We start from the raw sequence: 17,370 nt of genomic DNA, 5'->3' as shown, positions 1-17,370 counted from the left end.
CCAACCTCTCAACACCATCCCAAGCAGAACTAGACTGTATGTTTTTCTGAGATGCACAAAGATGGAAGTCTTCTTGCTTGGATGGACTGTTTGGGAGGGCTTATGTGTGGAGTGAAGATACTACTTGATTTTCTAGCTTAAGTAGGTCTACCCATTTGCTTCTTTAAAATTCACAGAAGTGGGAAGTTCCTTACCTGGGCAAAGTCATTAGGAGTGTTTATCGCCTGAGCAAAGCTGCTATTTGAGTTGCCAAGTTAAGCTAGTCTAGCTCCTTCATTTCTTCAAAAAGGAAGGAGAGGGGCATCTCCTTGCCAGGCAGAATTGTTGAGGTGGGCTCTGAAACTAGGTGAGTAAAAAATAAGCATAGGGACTTAAAGTAGGTGAAACTTTTCACCATGCTTTTGAAGACACCTAACTATGTGCTGCAGGTTGGCTATAAGGTTGACTGGTATCTGCAATTGGGCACTACAGCTGGCAGGAACACAGAGCTTCCATCAAGATCCACTCTTGTCATTGTGCCTCTTTCTTTGGTTCTATGTGGACATGGGTTGTTTAGCCATACCATTTTTCCTAGAGTTCCCTGTGAGGTAAGGCCAGAGTGGGCTTCCTGGAAAGCATCTGGGAGTGCTAGGGACACATAAAAATAAAAACATGGTAGAATCTAATCAAGTATTTTCCAGGAGAGAGGGTGTTTTCACTGTTTGACCCTAAATCCAATATGCCTGATAAATATATTGATGCTCCTCCATTTACAATGGTATTATCTTCCAGTAAACCCATTATAAATTAAAAAATATTGTAAGTCAAAAATGCATTTAACATATGAACCAACTGAACATCATAGCTTAACATCACCTACCTTAAATGTTCTAAAAATGCGTGTTAGCCTACAGTTGGGCAAAACTATCTGGCAACACAGTATACTGTAGAGTATCAATTATGTACCCTCATGATTGAGTGAATGAATGGGGACTGCAGCTTGTGGCTGCTTCCCTGCAATGCAAAATAATATCATACCACTTTCTATTGAATGTGTAACACCTTCACACTACTGTACACTCAAAACATTCGTCTGTATCCATATGGAATCAAGGAATGTACCCAATTATTGACACATGCTATAAGGTTACACTGTAAGATTGCTGATATTTTAAGTAATTATAAAAATAAAGATCTTGGAGGGAAGAGGAAAGAGTGAGAAAGAGAGAGAAAGTATTAGGTCTACTACCGTGTCCTGAGGAACTCTTAAAAGTATACCCTACTAGAAGAAAAAGCTACCAAAGAAATAGGAAATAAAAGAAACAAAACAAAATGAGGAAAATGTTAAGGAGGTAAAGGGAAAACTATTTAAAAATGAATTGAATAGTCACTTCTTAAATACTGGTGGGAAACCAAGAAAACTGAGTGGGCTTAGAAATAAGAAAATAATTTAACTACCTCAGAAAATTTGGAAGAATTACAAGGATGGGGCAAATTTAGGGAAAAAAAATGAAGGCAAGGATACGGAAGTGGTATCTGGAAAAAAAAAAAAAAAACGTTGAGATGTTTTTGTGAATATCAGATATGTGGATGGTATTTAGAGAAGGATGTGTAATCCCAGCCAAATATTTGTAGGCATGTGTAGTAAATATAAAGAGGTGTTTAATGGGAAAACTTTCATAGAGAAAATAGAGCTAAATATTAGGAATAAAAAATATTTATCAGACAGACGAGTATACCTGATAAATCACAAGTAGAAGAAATGGAAGCTGGGGTCATGCAAACTGGAATACTTCTTCCCATTACAAATGAAAGAAAAAAGAGCAGTATGAGGGCAGAATGAGAGGTCACCTTTGTAGATTTGGAGGCAAAAGAACACAGGAAACCAATAAAATGATCTCTATCTTCTCAGTGAAATTGGACACAATTTCATCAGCCGTAAGAAAAAGAGAATGAACAAGGCAAAGAACATTTGAGGAGTAATAAAACATTTTCTACAATCTCTCTCACTAAAAAGCAGATTTCTCAAAATACGTCTAAAAGGAGAGAAAGTGTAACAAAGCAGTCTCATTGTGTTTATAATTAGGAAGCAGTGAATTTGAATCCTGTTTGTAAACTTTATAAACCTTCCTAACTTTTTTTCATAAAAATCAAAGTTATAAGAAAATTCCCAAATGAAATAAATTCCTTTTCCTGGAATGGGTATGAAGCTTGATAGGAAGATATCTTCATGTAATGCAGCCTCTAGTCTGAGCCATAAAGCTTAGGTAGAACCTGGACAAGAGACAGTAGAAAAAGCAGTGTTCTCAAGATGAAAAGTAAAAGCAAAGGAATGAAAGTAGAAAATGGTAGGTTATCCTGCTGTGCCAAACTCATCGCGGGGTGGGGTGGGGGGGAGCCAAGATGCTATACTTGCTTCTCTTTCCTATCTTCTGAACTAAAGCGCATGTGTGTATGTTAACAATTGTAGTTCCAAAACGCGAAGATAACAATGAAAAGAAAAAACAGACACACATATATTTATAACTATGTATACAGAAGTATGTAACTATATATGCGTGCACACACACACACACACACATCATTAAATGTGGGTCTTACCCTAGAAGGATTTTTTTTTTTCTGTCTGAAATTCATTTTAAAGTGGGAAAGAGATAAACTAAGGGAATTGATTTTTTTTTTTTTTTTTTTTTTTTTTTGAGGTGGAGTTTCTCTCTTGTTACCCAGGCTGGAGTGCAATGGCGTGATCTCAGCTCACAACAACCTCCGCGCCTCCTGGGTTCAGGCAATTCTGCCTCAGCCTCCTGAGTAGCTGGGATTACAGGCACGCGCCACCCTGCCCAGCTAATTTTTTTGTATTTTTAGTAGAGACGGGGTTTCACCTTGTTGACCAGGATGGTCTTGATTTCTTGACCTCATGATCCACGCGCCTCGGCCTCTCAAAGTGCTGGGATTACAGGCTTGAGCCACCGCGCCCGGCCGGGAATTGATATTTTTGTTGTTGTTGCTTGGCTGCATGTGTCTATAGCAACAAATTGTCTTAAGAGTGTAGAAATCACAGAAAGTCAAAGAAAATATTATATATTTTTTACTACATGGATTCATGGTAACATAGTTAATGACTTTTTTTTTTTTCCTCAGCTCCCCTTTAAACTAGAATCTCTTTCAGAGGTGAGGGTGTCTATAATTTTTCAGTGCAAGGTACACAGGTAAAGATTTCAAACGGTTAAATTGAATGTATGCATAATTTAAATGAGGGAAGAAGAAGGGAAAAATATATTTTTACGTTTGTGCATTATAGCATAGAATTATTTTTTACATCTGAAAAATTAATTTTCATTGTATTCATTGTCATCACTGACTCTTCCTGACTCTGCTATTTGTCCTTAGCCAAACCTTCTGTATAAACTCGTTATTTGTAAGCAGATATGTTAAATCCTCATTAAATCTACACAGATATTACATTTCATTTCTTTAAGTTACATATTTCTTCTCTTCAAAGCTTTTAGCAAGGTACATAATAAATAAATACCTATTGAAATTATCAGATAAGCATGAATTTTATTGGCAGCATATTAGGCAGACATGTCAAGCTGCTTATAACTTTCAAGCCTGGAAGGCTATTCTGGGGTAAACTCCTGAAAAGATTATATTCAAATCTTATAGATATATAAATGAAATCATTGATGTGACTAAACAACTTAAAAAGAATAAAATCTGAATCATACAAGTTTATTTTAAAACGTAATTTATCTTCAAATATAGCTTTGATTGTAAAATCTTTTTGATATTTATGTTATTGTTTTCTGAACTACAGTTTACCAAGCAAATGAAGAGGAAAGGCCATATAAAATGAAAATTAAAAGCTATAAATTTTCATGGGGATTACATTGCTTTAATAAGTAAATGTGTAATTATCTAAAATTAATTTTGCTCATGTCAAGTATTTATATATACTTATACATATATCCTTATATAATACATGTATATAAGGATATATGTATAAGTATATACATATGTAATCTTATACACATATATTTATATAACACATGTATATAAGTATACATAAGTATTTGTATATATCCATGTATATGTTCTCAATATTTATTGTCATTTTAGACTGATATGAATTTGGATAGCGTTTATAATAGGTAGATTCTCATACAAATGTTGAAGCACATTGCAGGCTGAAAAAATTATGTGAAAAACAAATCTTGTCCTTTGTATGTATATATGTAAAGTTACATTCGTTAGAGCTAAAGGTGACAAAACCATATTCAAACAGACTCATCCAGAAAAATCCCCAGATTTTCCAATTTTAAATATGAAAAGAGGTTAGAGTAGTCAAAAATATCTGTAAGTGAATCCAAAGGCCAAAGTTGGTGGTGGTGGGCTTCTGGGAATTAATAACACCATTGGTCAGGGGAAAACTTAAACACATACATTCACTCTCAGCCATGGTATTAGAATGCCAATCTTTCTTCTCTTTGTCCTGACCAGGAGATCTATAGCATAAACATAAAATGATCTCACATTTTGTGGGTAATATCCCCTTTGGGCACCAAGGAAGGAGAACTGTCCAGACCCCAGGCACAATTAGTGCCTGGAGAATATCTCAGTTTATAGTGTTATTACTCAGCTATTTCCTTTATATAAGCTAGATATATGTAAGCAGTAATTTATACTTCAGGCACTAATTCTATAAACTAATATATGATTATATACAAAGATTATATAAAGGAAAAAAACTGAGTAATAACACTATAGACTAAGATATTCTTCAGGCACTAATTGTACCTGGGGTCTGGACAGCTCTCCTTCCTTGTTGCCCATGGGCAAGTGTTACCCACAACATTTCACTCCACAGAAGAGTAGTTTAAGACTCCCCTATGTCCAATACAAATTTAACACGTGCAATATGACTTACTGTTTCAGTTTTATCTTGCTATAACATAAAGGCACAAAGCATAGTGAAAAAAATATTTCAAAGAAAAGGCATTTTCTGATTTATATAACAGTCTCTCTCTCTTCTCCCTGACCACATTGTGGTTTAAAAGGATTTCTTATCAAACTCTCACCATAGCAAAGAAAAAGAAAGCTTCTCTTACCAGAGTGGATAAAGCTTTAACCTTGCTATAGCGTTTTCTGCCGCTCTTGGTTGAAAGACAGATCCACAGCAGCTTTTTGCATACAAGTGATCTGGCTGATCTCCAGTTCCTGCACAAAAAACCAGCATAATTGGCTCTCAAAAAAGTGTAAACATTCATCATGATGGCACTTGCATGTTGAATCTAGTCACTGTTACTCTAGTAGACTTTCTCTAAACAGGCCAATTACATTTCTACTTTCAATACAAGCTATTTGGTTTCTCTATTCAATGCTGAGATTAATATATCTAAAGAACGCATGCATTTGTGAGTGTCAGTTCTGTTATTATATCTGAATGTATGGTCTAAGATTTAAAAAAATACAATTATAAATCAAGATGATATTGCCTGGTACATAAATGTACTTAGCACCTATATGTCTTTATTTTTTAATTTAACAGCATTCAGGCCAGTATTTATATGCTAATGAGATATCAGTGTTATTAAGTCTCTTTCATTTACTATTTGATAAAACTCCAATGAACATTCTGTATCTCTGCTTTGCAAAAAAGCCACATCAATAATGCCTACAATATACCCCAGAGTCTGAGATCAAATGTGCTGCATTTCTAAGTCTCATTAAATATTCCAGTGTTCCTTTGCCTAAAGCTTCAAAGTGACCCAGACGCAATCACATCCTTAAATTTTATGGGAGCAATAAAGAGGTCACAAAGCATTGACTTTTTTCTTATTTTAACATTCAATTTTTCTGAAAGCATTAACTCATTACAATTACAAATGGCATATTTTTGTTATCAAATGAATATGAACACTAGACCAAAAATTAAGTCCCAATAAAAAATATAGTTTCAATTTGTGTCACTCTTTATAATGATCTAAGCAATACATTGATCTTACAACTATATGATTATATAATCTTTGCCTTGCTTCCCATGGGTTTAAAGGATGGTTAAGAGTTATCAGCAGTACCACTTTGAAAAATATTAATTAACTGGATAGAAGGATTTTTTCTTTTTTCATTTTTATATCTGGTATGTTATTTTTCATCATATATACAAATTAAGCAAGTACAACAAAAAAATTTGTGCTTATTTAAATTTATGATTGCTGAAATCTCAAGAAATTACAAATTATGACAATTTATGTCTTTTAAAAGTTAAAAATTTAAATAACTCTATTTGTAAAATTCTATGTATTGCTGAGTTTTAAAATGAAATATTTAATTAGAAACAACCCCAACCTTGAAAGCTAGACATTTCTTATTCACATTTACAGATGTTCGGTGTCATTTAAAGATTTTGATCATAATTCAGAGGACTATACACTGATATATACTAGTCTTTTAAGACAACAGATGTCATTAACCTTCTAATTATGTTACCTAGAGAGTCAGAGTGTGTGGGGAGAACTACATACTGTTCTTTAAAATAGTTTGTATCAGTCAACCCTTATTTATTTTTATTAAACAATTGTCTTTATAAATATTTCCACTAACATTTTCATATTTAATTAGAACAGTGAAGACAGCATTATTAAGTTCTCCATTATATGCATGATATAACTAAGACTCAAAGGATAAAGACTTGAAATTTTTAACTAGTGGATCTTCTGATGTTATTCAGCTATGTTTGAACAACTTTTTCTTTGAAAAAAATTTAATATTTTTCTTTAAGAAAGGTTTGTGTGATTTGGCTTGCTGATTTAAATTGGAGCATAGGCACTTAGTGAATTATTATAACATATTTGAAGCTGTGATACATTGAGACTTTTTCCTATGCCTAATGAATTTGGAAATGATTTGCAAATGCAGTTCAAAAAGACAATTATATATGATGTTAAGTTAAAATGTTTTTTTTTTTAAATTTAAGAATTACCTATTGAATATCTGCTAAGTGACAGGTTCTTTGTTAAGTTCTGAGATTATGGTAATGAATAAGATAAATATTTCTACTTTATGTAATTTTTGATGTAGAAATGAAACTAGCCCAAGATAAAAATTTGTTTAGAACATTTGAGTGGCAGTGAGTTAATTTATAAATTCATTAATTGACAAAAAAATCCATAAGATATCAGAATTTTTGTGCCTTTATTACAAAAAAAATTCTATTCATTCTAAAAAAGTATAGCTGAAAATATTGAGATAATCATTTTAGAATAATTCTGAAATTCTTAATGTGTACATTTTAGAAGACAATTGCAGACATTTTTACTAGTTATTTTCCAATGTATGCCATTTGTTTTATATATATATACGTATATCTACATAGATAAATAGTAATGTTAAGGTCTTGATTAGATAATGAAATTTGGAACAGTTAAACTATTACATAATGTGATTGTAGGAGTAAATCAATTTCTCAATTAAAAGTTATTGTTAACACCTCCCTTTCTAAATGAATATATTAAAATAAAATAATGAAGGCAAAATTAGTTGTCATAAGATAGCACATTAGTTAAATGACTTAGAGCATTTATATATTCTAGCTATTTTAAGTTTCTTTGCAAGTACTGGAACACATGGTTTTACTGCAATTTGTTTTATCGTACTTTTCAGATATTGTAGTTTTACAAATTCAACGTTTGTGATAATGCTGCATTGAATAAATCTGTCAGCACTATTTTTCTAATACCAAGGGCTCACTTTGTGTCTCTTTGTCACAAGTTGGTCATTCATACAATATATCAAGTTTCTCCATTATCATTATAGCTTTTATCTGTTTCATTATCATTATATCTATGATCATTAACATTACTCTTATAATTGTTATGGGGCACCACACATCACAATCATATAAGACAGTGAAATGTTGTGTGTTCAGACTGCCCCACTCACCAGCTGTTCTTCTTAGTTTTCCTTCTACTAGATACTCCCTATTCCCTGAGACACAACAATATTGAAATTAGGCCAATTAATAGCCCTACAATGGCATCTAAGTTTTCAAGTGAAAGGAAGAGTCATACATCACTCACTTTAAGTCAAATGGTAGAAAATATTAAATTTAGTGAGGAAGGCATGTCAAAAGCCAAGACAGGCTAAATGCTAGGCCTCTTATGCCAAACAGGCAAGTTGTAAATGCAAAGGAAAAAGTTATTAAAAGTGCAAGTCCAGTGAAAACATAAATGATAAGAAATCAAAACAACTGTATTACAGTTATGGAGATAGGTTTAGTGGTCTGTATAGAATATCAAACCAGCCACAACATCCACTTAAGACAAAGCCTAATCCAGAGTAAGGCCCTAATTATTTTCAATTCTATGAAAGCTGAGAGAGTTAGAGGAAGCTGCAGAAGAAAAGTTTGAAGCTAGTAGAAGTTGGTTTATGATATTTAAAGAATGCTGCCCTCTGTATAACTTAAAAGTGCAAGGTCAAACAGCAAGGGATGATGCAAGAAGCTGAAGCAAGTTATCCAGAAGATCAGGCTGAGACAACCGATGAAGGTGGCTACACTAAACAACAAATTTTCAATGTCGATGAAACAGTCTTCTAACAGAAGATGGCATTCCAATAAAACAATGAAATCATGAAGAAAACAAAGTAATTAGGTAACAATATGATGACTGGAACAATATGTCACATCTCAATAGTAACTCTGAATGCCAGTTATATAAATGCTCCACTTAAATGATACACATTGTCAGAATGGATACAATAATCACAAACCAAATACTGCTGTCTTCAAGAGACACATTTAATCATCTAAGAATTCTTATAGACTCAAGGTAAAGTGACAGAAAAATATATTCCACACAAATAGAAACCAAGAGCAAGCAGGAGTAGCTATTTGCATATCAGATAAAACAGACCTTAAAATAACAAAAGTTAAAAAATAAAAAAGACGAAGGTGATTGTATAATGATAAAAGGATAATCCAACAAGAAGATGTTATAATCCTAAATATATATGCACTGGAGCTCCCAGATTCACAAAATTATTGCCACTAGACGTGTGAAAAGAGACAAACATCAATACAATAATAGAAGGGATTTCAACATTCCACTGACAGCATTAGACAAATCGTTGAAGTAGAAAGTCAATAAAGAAATATTGGACTTAAAGCGTACTCTAGAGAAAATGAACCTAACAGATATTTACACAACATTCTACCCAAGAACTGCAAAATATATGTTATTCTCATTAGTATCACTCTCCAAGATAGAACATGTAATAGATCACAAAACAAGTCTTAATAAATTTTTAAAACTTGAAAAAATATCAAATATCTTCTCAGATTATAGAAAAAATAAAACTAGAAATTAATCCTAAAAGGAATATATGGAAATTAAACAATCTACTTCTGAATTATGTTTAGGTTAACAATAAAATCAAGACAAAAATCTAAAAATTATTCAAAATGAATGATAACAGTAACACAAGTTATCAAAACCTCTGTGACACTGCAAAAGCAGCTAAGAGGAAAGCCTATAGCCCTAAATATCTACATCAAAAATTCTGATAGATCACAAATTTACAACTAACATCACACCTTAAGGAACTAGATAAACAATAAAAAAATAAACTCAAAGCTAGCAGAAAGCAACAGCAACAACAACAAAGATTAGAGCAGAACTATTTTTTTTTTTAGCATAAGCTGGCATTTTTATTAGACAGTCACAGTATTTAAAAGTAAGAAGAATGTTATGACATGTAAAGAAATCAGGTATAAATAAATTTTAAGGTCAAGCCATTGAAGAAATTACAATCTGGTATATTAGGCTTGTATTTTTTTCTTTTTTTTTTCTGTTCAGATATGATAACTTTTCTACACAGTGTTGTTTCAATTCTTCTTCTTCTTTTTTTTTTTTTTTTTTTTTTTTTAGCATTTTTAACAGCTTTATTGAGGTAAAACTGATAAACAGGGAACCACGGATATTTGTAGTGTATAATTTGATAAGTTTTGACATATGTACATGCCCATGAAACCACCACTAAAATCAACATAATGAATGTATTCATTATCCCAAATAGTCTCCTAGTGACCCTTCATAATTTTACCCTCCAGTCCTTCCCCGCCTCTCCACCTTGCCATCCCAAAAGCACCACCAAACAAAAACTGACCTATTTTCTGTGACTTAGTATTTAGAACTAAGTTAATTTGAAATAAATAATACAAAAGGTCAATGAAGCAAAAAGTTTATTATTTGATAAGATAAAAAAATTGATAAACCATTAGCCAGATTAACTGAGAAGAAAGAAGATTCAAATAAACTCAATTATAAATGAAAATGGACACATTACAACTCACACCACATAAATACAAAAGAATCTTCAAGACTGTTACAGACACATCTATACATACAAACTAGAAAATCTGGAGGAAATGGATACATTCCTGGAAACATACAACCTCCTTAGCTTGTTTCTAATGATAAGTGAGAGCTAAGCGAGGGGTATACAAAGATATACAGAAGAGTGTAATAGACATGAGAGAATTTGAGGAGGCTGTTGCAGGATTTAGAAAACTACATTGCACTATTGGGTACAACGAACACTATTCAGGTGACACGTGCACTAAAATCTCAGGCTTCATCCCTATACAATTCCTTTATGTAATCAAAACCTACTTGTATCCTTAAAATTATTAATTGTTTTAGAAAGATATATTTGTTGACTACCTTGTGCTCATGAAAAGTTGTTATTGCGTTTTATTAAATCTCCCATTGATCTGAATGCTGAAGAAGTAAAGTGAAAATATTCAGTCACCTGGCAAATAAAATACAATTATGTTATTAAAATATAGTGACATACATATTAAACGAAATATGAGTAATTAGGCCAAATTTTTAAAGTTAATTTTGCATCACTAATTAGCTTCATGCAAGTAGAACCTTGTGGAGGCCTATAAATGCAGTCTGTCAAAAAATGATGTCATTTATACACCCAGATAGACAGCAATGAGATATCAATGATTTCATGATAATTGACATTAAATGCAAAGCTGAAGGAAAACAAAATGTAAACCTTTCAAGTTCCAAAACAAACCAGAAGAAATGCAAAGAAATTCTTTCTTTGAAAGAGTTTATAAAAGATAGGACCAGAAATAGAAAAAACACTAGATAACTGGGAAGCTTAAGGTGTTGACTGAGCCATCATGTGCACCTCACCTCTCTGGCTTCTCTAAATACCACTGAGATGACAGAAGAGAAAATAAAAACATATAACAAGGTCCACCATCAACATACTGATTTTTTTTTTTTAAATGGAAGACAGACATTTGGAAAAATGGAAGATAGAAAGCAGATTTGGTTGAAATGATATATAAGTAATACAGAGAAAACCTCAACCAATAACAGACACAAAAGAGGAATTATTCAAATAGGAACCTCTTAAAAAATCCCAGAGAAACTTTACAGTTGGAATATATAGGTACAAAATTTCCTTTGGGCCTTGGACCAATAACCAGAAATGCTAGAAATGAAGCTGCTAAGCTGGCTGTCCTCAGGAGAAAGCACCCAGAATTGCTCGCTTTTGAATCACTGAATGTTTATTCTGGGAGGATTACTAATTTGGCTGCTTAGGATAAAGAGAAGCAAAGCATAACCTGAATTTACTGAACCTTCAAGGTGGGTAAAGAGAGGAAGGGATACAGAAAATAAGCTTCAATAATGAGTGATATCCAAAAAAGCACATAACACAGAAGAAAAAGAAGCTGCCATCTAGAACCTTTATAGCCAGAAAGGAAAAGTCAATTCCTGTCTTCAAGGCTTCAAAGGACGTGCTGAATTTCTTGTAGCATCTACTACAGCTGGTTACTTCAAGGTAATGTCCATTTACCATATTGAAAATACTAGGGCCCTTAAGAATCTTCTGAATCTATTTTGGTTGTGCTCTGTAAATTGAACAACAAAGCATTGATGATCACAATGCTTTGCAAATAAAATTCTAAAAGACAATTTTTATTATTTTTTAACATTTAATAATTATCTATTGAGTATTTACTAGGTGATAGGATCTCTGTTAAATTTGTTAAGTTATGAGAATATAGTGGTGAATAAAAGAAATATACTCTATATATTTATACAATTTTCAATGTAGAAATATGATAATAAGCACAAGATACAAATTTCTTTAGAGAATATTAGTGGCCATGCATTATAGTATAAATTAACTGATAGAAGAAAAGATCCAAAAATTATTATAATTTTTGTCTTTATTACAAAAAAATATAGCATGGTTTACTGAATATTTTAAGCCCACTGTTGATATTTACTGCTTAGAAAAAAAAAAAAGATTTCTTTCAAAATATTACTGCTCTTTGCAAATGTACCTAATCACCTAAGAGTTCTAATGGAGATGTTGTTTTCCAGCTCCATGGGAGATCATGTTGTTTTTATAGCTAATAATACAACATCCACTCTGCAGCCCGTGGATCAAAAAGATATTTTGACTTTCAAGTCTTATCATTAATAAAATACACTTTGCAAAGCTATAGCAGATACAGATTTTGATTTATCTGATGAATCTAGACAAAGTACATTGAAAACCTTGTGGAAAGAATTTACCATTCTAGATATCATTAAGAACACTTGTGAGTCACAGTAAGAGGTCAAAATATATGATTAACAGAAGTTTGGAAGAATTTGATACAAAACCTCATTGATGACCATGAGAGAGTCAAGTCTTGAGAGGAGGAAGAAATTGCAGATGTGGTAGAAATAGCAAAATTGCCAAAATTAGAAGTGGAGCCTGAAGATGTGACTGAATTGCTACAATTTCATGATCAAACTTAAATAAATGAGAAATTGCTTATTATGCATAAGGAAGTTTTATTTATTTATTTATTTTTTTCATAGATGGGGTCTTATCTTCAGGAAGATGCTATGAAATTGTTGAAATGACAACAAATAATTTAGAATCCTACATAAACTTAGGTAACAAGCAGGGTTTGAGAAGAATGACTCCAATTTTGAAGGACATTGTTTTGTGGGTAAAATACTGTCAAACAGTAGCAAATACTGCAGAGAAGTCTTTTGTGAAATAAAGAATCAGTCAATATAACAAACTTCATTGTTGCCTTATTTTCAGAAATTGCATGATCACTCCAATGTTCAGCACTCACCACTCTGATCAGTCAGCAGACATCAACATTGAGGTAGGACCCTCCTCCAGCAGGGAAGATTACAACTTGCTAGAGGTTCAGATAATCCTTAACGGTTTTTAGGAATAAGTTTAACAGTTTTTAAATTAAGGTGTGTGCACTGTCCTTTAGAGGTAATTCTATTGCATAGTTAATTTATCACAGTATACTATAAACATAACTATAACATGCACTGGGAAATCACAATTTTGTGGACTCGCATTATTGCAACATTCATTTTGCAGGTGTCTGGAACCAAACTTGCAAAATGTCTGAAGTATATTTGTATTCCCCCGATATTAGATTTATATGTATCATATATATGTGTGTGTATATATATATATATATATATATATATATATATATATAAAAACACAAATTTACCTGTGTATATATGTAAGTATATATGTTACATTGTATATAACATATGTATATACATACATACACAGGCAAATTTGTGTATCATATATCATATATACATATATATGATACATATTTACACAAATTTACATACACAAATTTTACATATTTACACAAATTTATAAACACAAATTTACCCGTGTATATATATACACGGGTAAATTTGTGTTATTTAACTCAAGAACATAATTATAGTTTCATGATTTTACATAGGTTTCTCAAACATAATTATCCATTAATGTGGATGCTTTCTATTAAAGTGATTAAACTGAAATTTCAACCACTCATTGTGTCACAGAAGCATGTTGAATAGACCAGGAGAAAAATTCAAAATCCTGACAACTGTTACTACTTTAAATTACTGACCATGAAGAATAAATGTGCACTCACCACTGCAAAATATCTTAATTAAAACTTATAGAATAGCCTTAAACTTCACTGAGAAAACAATAGTCTCTGTGCAGGAAACCCCAAATATCAATCCGTCTCAATTATCTACCAAACTCTTTTACCAAAGTTTGTACCAAACTTTCTCATGCTAATTCTTCTCATTCATATCAGACTCCCTCTGCCTTGATTCATTCTTATCAGTGTTTAATGCCATTTAATAGTTCTACGCTTTCAAAAATAAGCTCCCCCACTACTTCATTTATCTCTCTAGTAACCATATTTCTACATTGGAAAATATCTCAAATATTTATTTTCTCGACTTTTTAATGATTACCATTATAAATGGTGTGAGATGGTATCTTATCGTGGTTTTAATTTCCATTTCTCTAATGACCAGTGATGATGAGCTGGTTTTCATATGTTGGTTGGCCACATAAACGCTTTCTTTTGAGAAGTGTCTCTTCATATCCTTTACCCACTTTTTGATGGGGTTGTTTGTCTTTTTCTTGTAAATTTGTTTAAGTTCCCTGTAGCTTCTGGATATTCACCCTTTGTGAGATGGATAGATTGCAACAATGTTCTCCTGTTCTGCAGGTTGCCTGTTCACTCTGAAGACACATGCACACATATGTTTATTGTAGCACTATTAACAACAGCAAAGGCTTGAAAGCAACACAAATGTTCATCAATGATAGACTGGACAAAGAAAATGTGGTGCATATACACCATGGAATAGTATGCAGCCATAAAATAGGATGAGTTCATGTCCTTTGCAGGGACATGGATGAAACTGGAAACCATCATTCTCAGTAAACAGACACAAGAACAGAAAACCAAACACTGCGTGTTCTCACTCATGGGCGGGTGTTGAACAATGAGAACACATGGATGCAGAGTGGGGAACATCACACACCAGAGCCTTTCAGGGTGTGGGGCTAGGGAAAGGATGTCATTGGAAGAAATAACTAATGTAGATGATGGTTTGATGGATGTAGCAAACCACCATGATACGTGAATAGCTATGTAACAAACCTGCATGTTCTGCACTTGTGTCCTAGAACTTAAAGTATAATAATAAAAAAAAGAAAGTGAGTGGAGATGGCACCACTGCACTCCAGCCTGTACAACAGAGCAAGACTCTGTCTCAAAAAAGAAAATTATTTTCTCACTTTACAATATCCTCTCAATTCACTTTTGTAGAACATTCATATCCTTCAAGGCAGTAAAATAGTCCTCATTTTACCTGATGTTCTAACAACTGACTGATTCCTTCTTGAACCATTCTCTTCTCTTGTCTTTGATGATACCCCATTCTTCTTATTTATTTCATACTATACAGAGCTTTTAATCCCAGGCTCATTTGCTGGCTTCTTGTCCTCTGTGTGTGTAACAGACTTGGAGTATTTCTTGACTGATCATGGACCCCTTTTTCTTCTCAACCTATCCCTGTAGAACATGCCATCTGGTTCCATGGCTTTGTGTTTATCTGTCTTGTTGACTAACACATTTAGATCTGCAGCCTGACCTTTTTCCATTGTGCTTTAAATGTGATTCTCCATCTGTGTACTGATCTCAATTCTTGGCTCTCTAAAAAGGATTTTAAAATTCAAACATGGCAAAAAAAGAAAAACTGATTCTACTATATTGTTGCAAATCTGACCCTACCCAGTCTTCTATATTTTAATAATAGTAACCATTTTTTGAGCTGAAATTCAAAGTATTAACTTTGTATCTTAATGTTTTATTTGAACAAAAATGCATAGCATAAAGTTTACCATATGAACTATTTCTGAGGTACAGTCTGTAGTATTATGCATATTCCCTTTCTTGTACTACTAATCTCCTGAACATTTTCATCTTTCAGAACGGAAACTCCATAAGCCTTAAGCAACTCCCCAACAATAAGGACTTATTGACATGTGCAACAATACAGATGAATTTCTAAATTATACTGATAGAAGCTAAACAAAAAAATTACATACTATATGACTAAATTTATACTAAAAATGCAACCTTATCCATAGTGACAGAAAGCAGATCGGCTGTTGCCTGGAAACCAGAAAGGTGAGGGTGGAAGAATTGGTGTGAAGGTTCGCAAAAGATCACAAAATTTTTGTGGTAAAAGATGTGTTTATTATTTTGATTGTCATGATGGTTTCAGTAGTGTATACACATGTCTACATTTATCAAATTGCACACTTTAAATATGTGGTTTAATTTATACCAGTTATACTGCAAATATGGCATTTATAATAAGTTCAGAAATAAAACTATTAAAAATTAGAAAATAATCCAATATGTAAAGGCAAAAACATTTGTTCAAAATCTTCACAAAATAAGATATCCAAATGAACAATACCATATAAGAGAGAGTACTCAATATTATTTCTCATCAGAAATATTCATTCACCATATTAAGTAAAATTTGTAAAAATAATAATTTCAAAATTTGAGGGAATGTGAAACTCATATACAATTGAAAAAAAAAAGGAAACTAGCACAAGCAGTTTGAGGAACTGGCAGGACATACTAAATCTGAAAATATGCTCATCTTAAGACCCAACAATTCTACTCTAATTTCATATTCAAGAAGTAAATGCACATGACATCAAAAAATACACATTTTGATTGCTCATGACAGCTCTCTTTGCAACAGACAAAAACTGGAAAATATCCAAATGTCCACCAGCAGTAAAATTGATAAATATATTTTAAACTATTTACATAAGAATAAAATATATCAATAAGAATGAGCAAACTTTTGCTATACATGACAACACGGGTGAGTCTCAAACCTAATGTTGAGAAAAGATGTAATATACAAATATTATGTCTCACCTAATTGTATTTATATAGGCTGCAAAAATTGGTAAATTTAATTTTGGTAAAAGTTGTCAAACTACTGATTATTTTTGGATTGGACTGCATTTAATAACTAAGAAGAGGTATAAAATGTTCTTTCAAATATTGGTAATATTGTATTACCTGTTAGAGTCATACTTTAGTATGGAGATGTATTCACTGCACAAATTTGCGGGGTTGTTTACCTTCTGGCTTACAATTTCTGGCTATATATTATGCATCAGTAAAACTTTATATGTGTGTGTGTGTCTATATACATATATACCTACACATAAAATATATTACAAAAATATAGAATAAAATTTATTGTGATTTATGTTTTTAGAACAGCTTTTTATAAACATATAACTTGAAATATTTTGTGAAAATTTATTGCTAAGACAAATAACCATTTTGTCCTGATAATGAAAGTAAAACATGTGGATAAAAAATTCCAGTAAAAAAAAAAAAAAAGTCATGTGAATAATTATTCATCCCAGGAAAGCTGTTCCAAATGTCACTGGTAAAGTATATAATGCATTCATTTTTTCTCAAAA

General features: G+C 32.2%; 1 protein-coding gene across 6 annotated transcripts in view; it reads right to left on the bottom strand.

The window, feature by feature from the left end:
- The window catches only part of MGAT4C (MGAT4 family member C), an 852,077-nt gene that overhangs the window by 449,263 nt on the left and 385,444 nt on the right, over positions 1–17,370 (bottom strand). For 4 of the 6 annotated variants that reach the window (XM_074402455.1, XM_074402457.1, XM_074402456.1 and 1 more), the window contains one exon: positions 5,088–5,196. The exons of the other annotated variants lie outside the window; for them this stretch is intronic. The gene's annotated coding sequence lies outside the window, so the exon portion shown is untranslated. The remainder of the gene's footprint in view (positions 1–5,087; positions 5,197–17,370) is intronic. 6 annotated transcript variants of the gene reach the window in all.

Source organism: Saimiri boliviensis, chromosome 7, assembly GCF_048565385.1.
Source record: "Saimiri boliviensis isolate mSaiBol1 chromosome 7, mSaiBol1.pri, whole genome shotgun sequence".
NCBI classification, from domain to species: domain Eukaryota; kingdom Metazoa; phylum Chordata; class Mammalia; order Primates; family Cebidae; genus Saimiri; species Saimiri boliviensis.
This window is presented reverse-complemented; position numbering and strand designations above follow the sequence as displayed.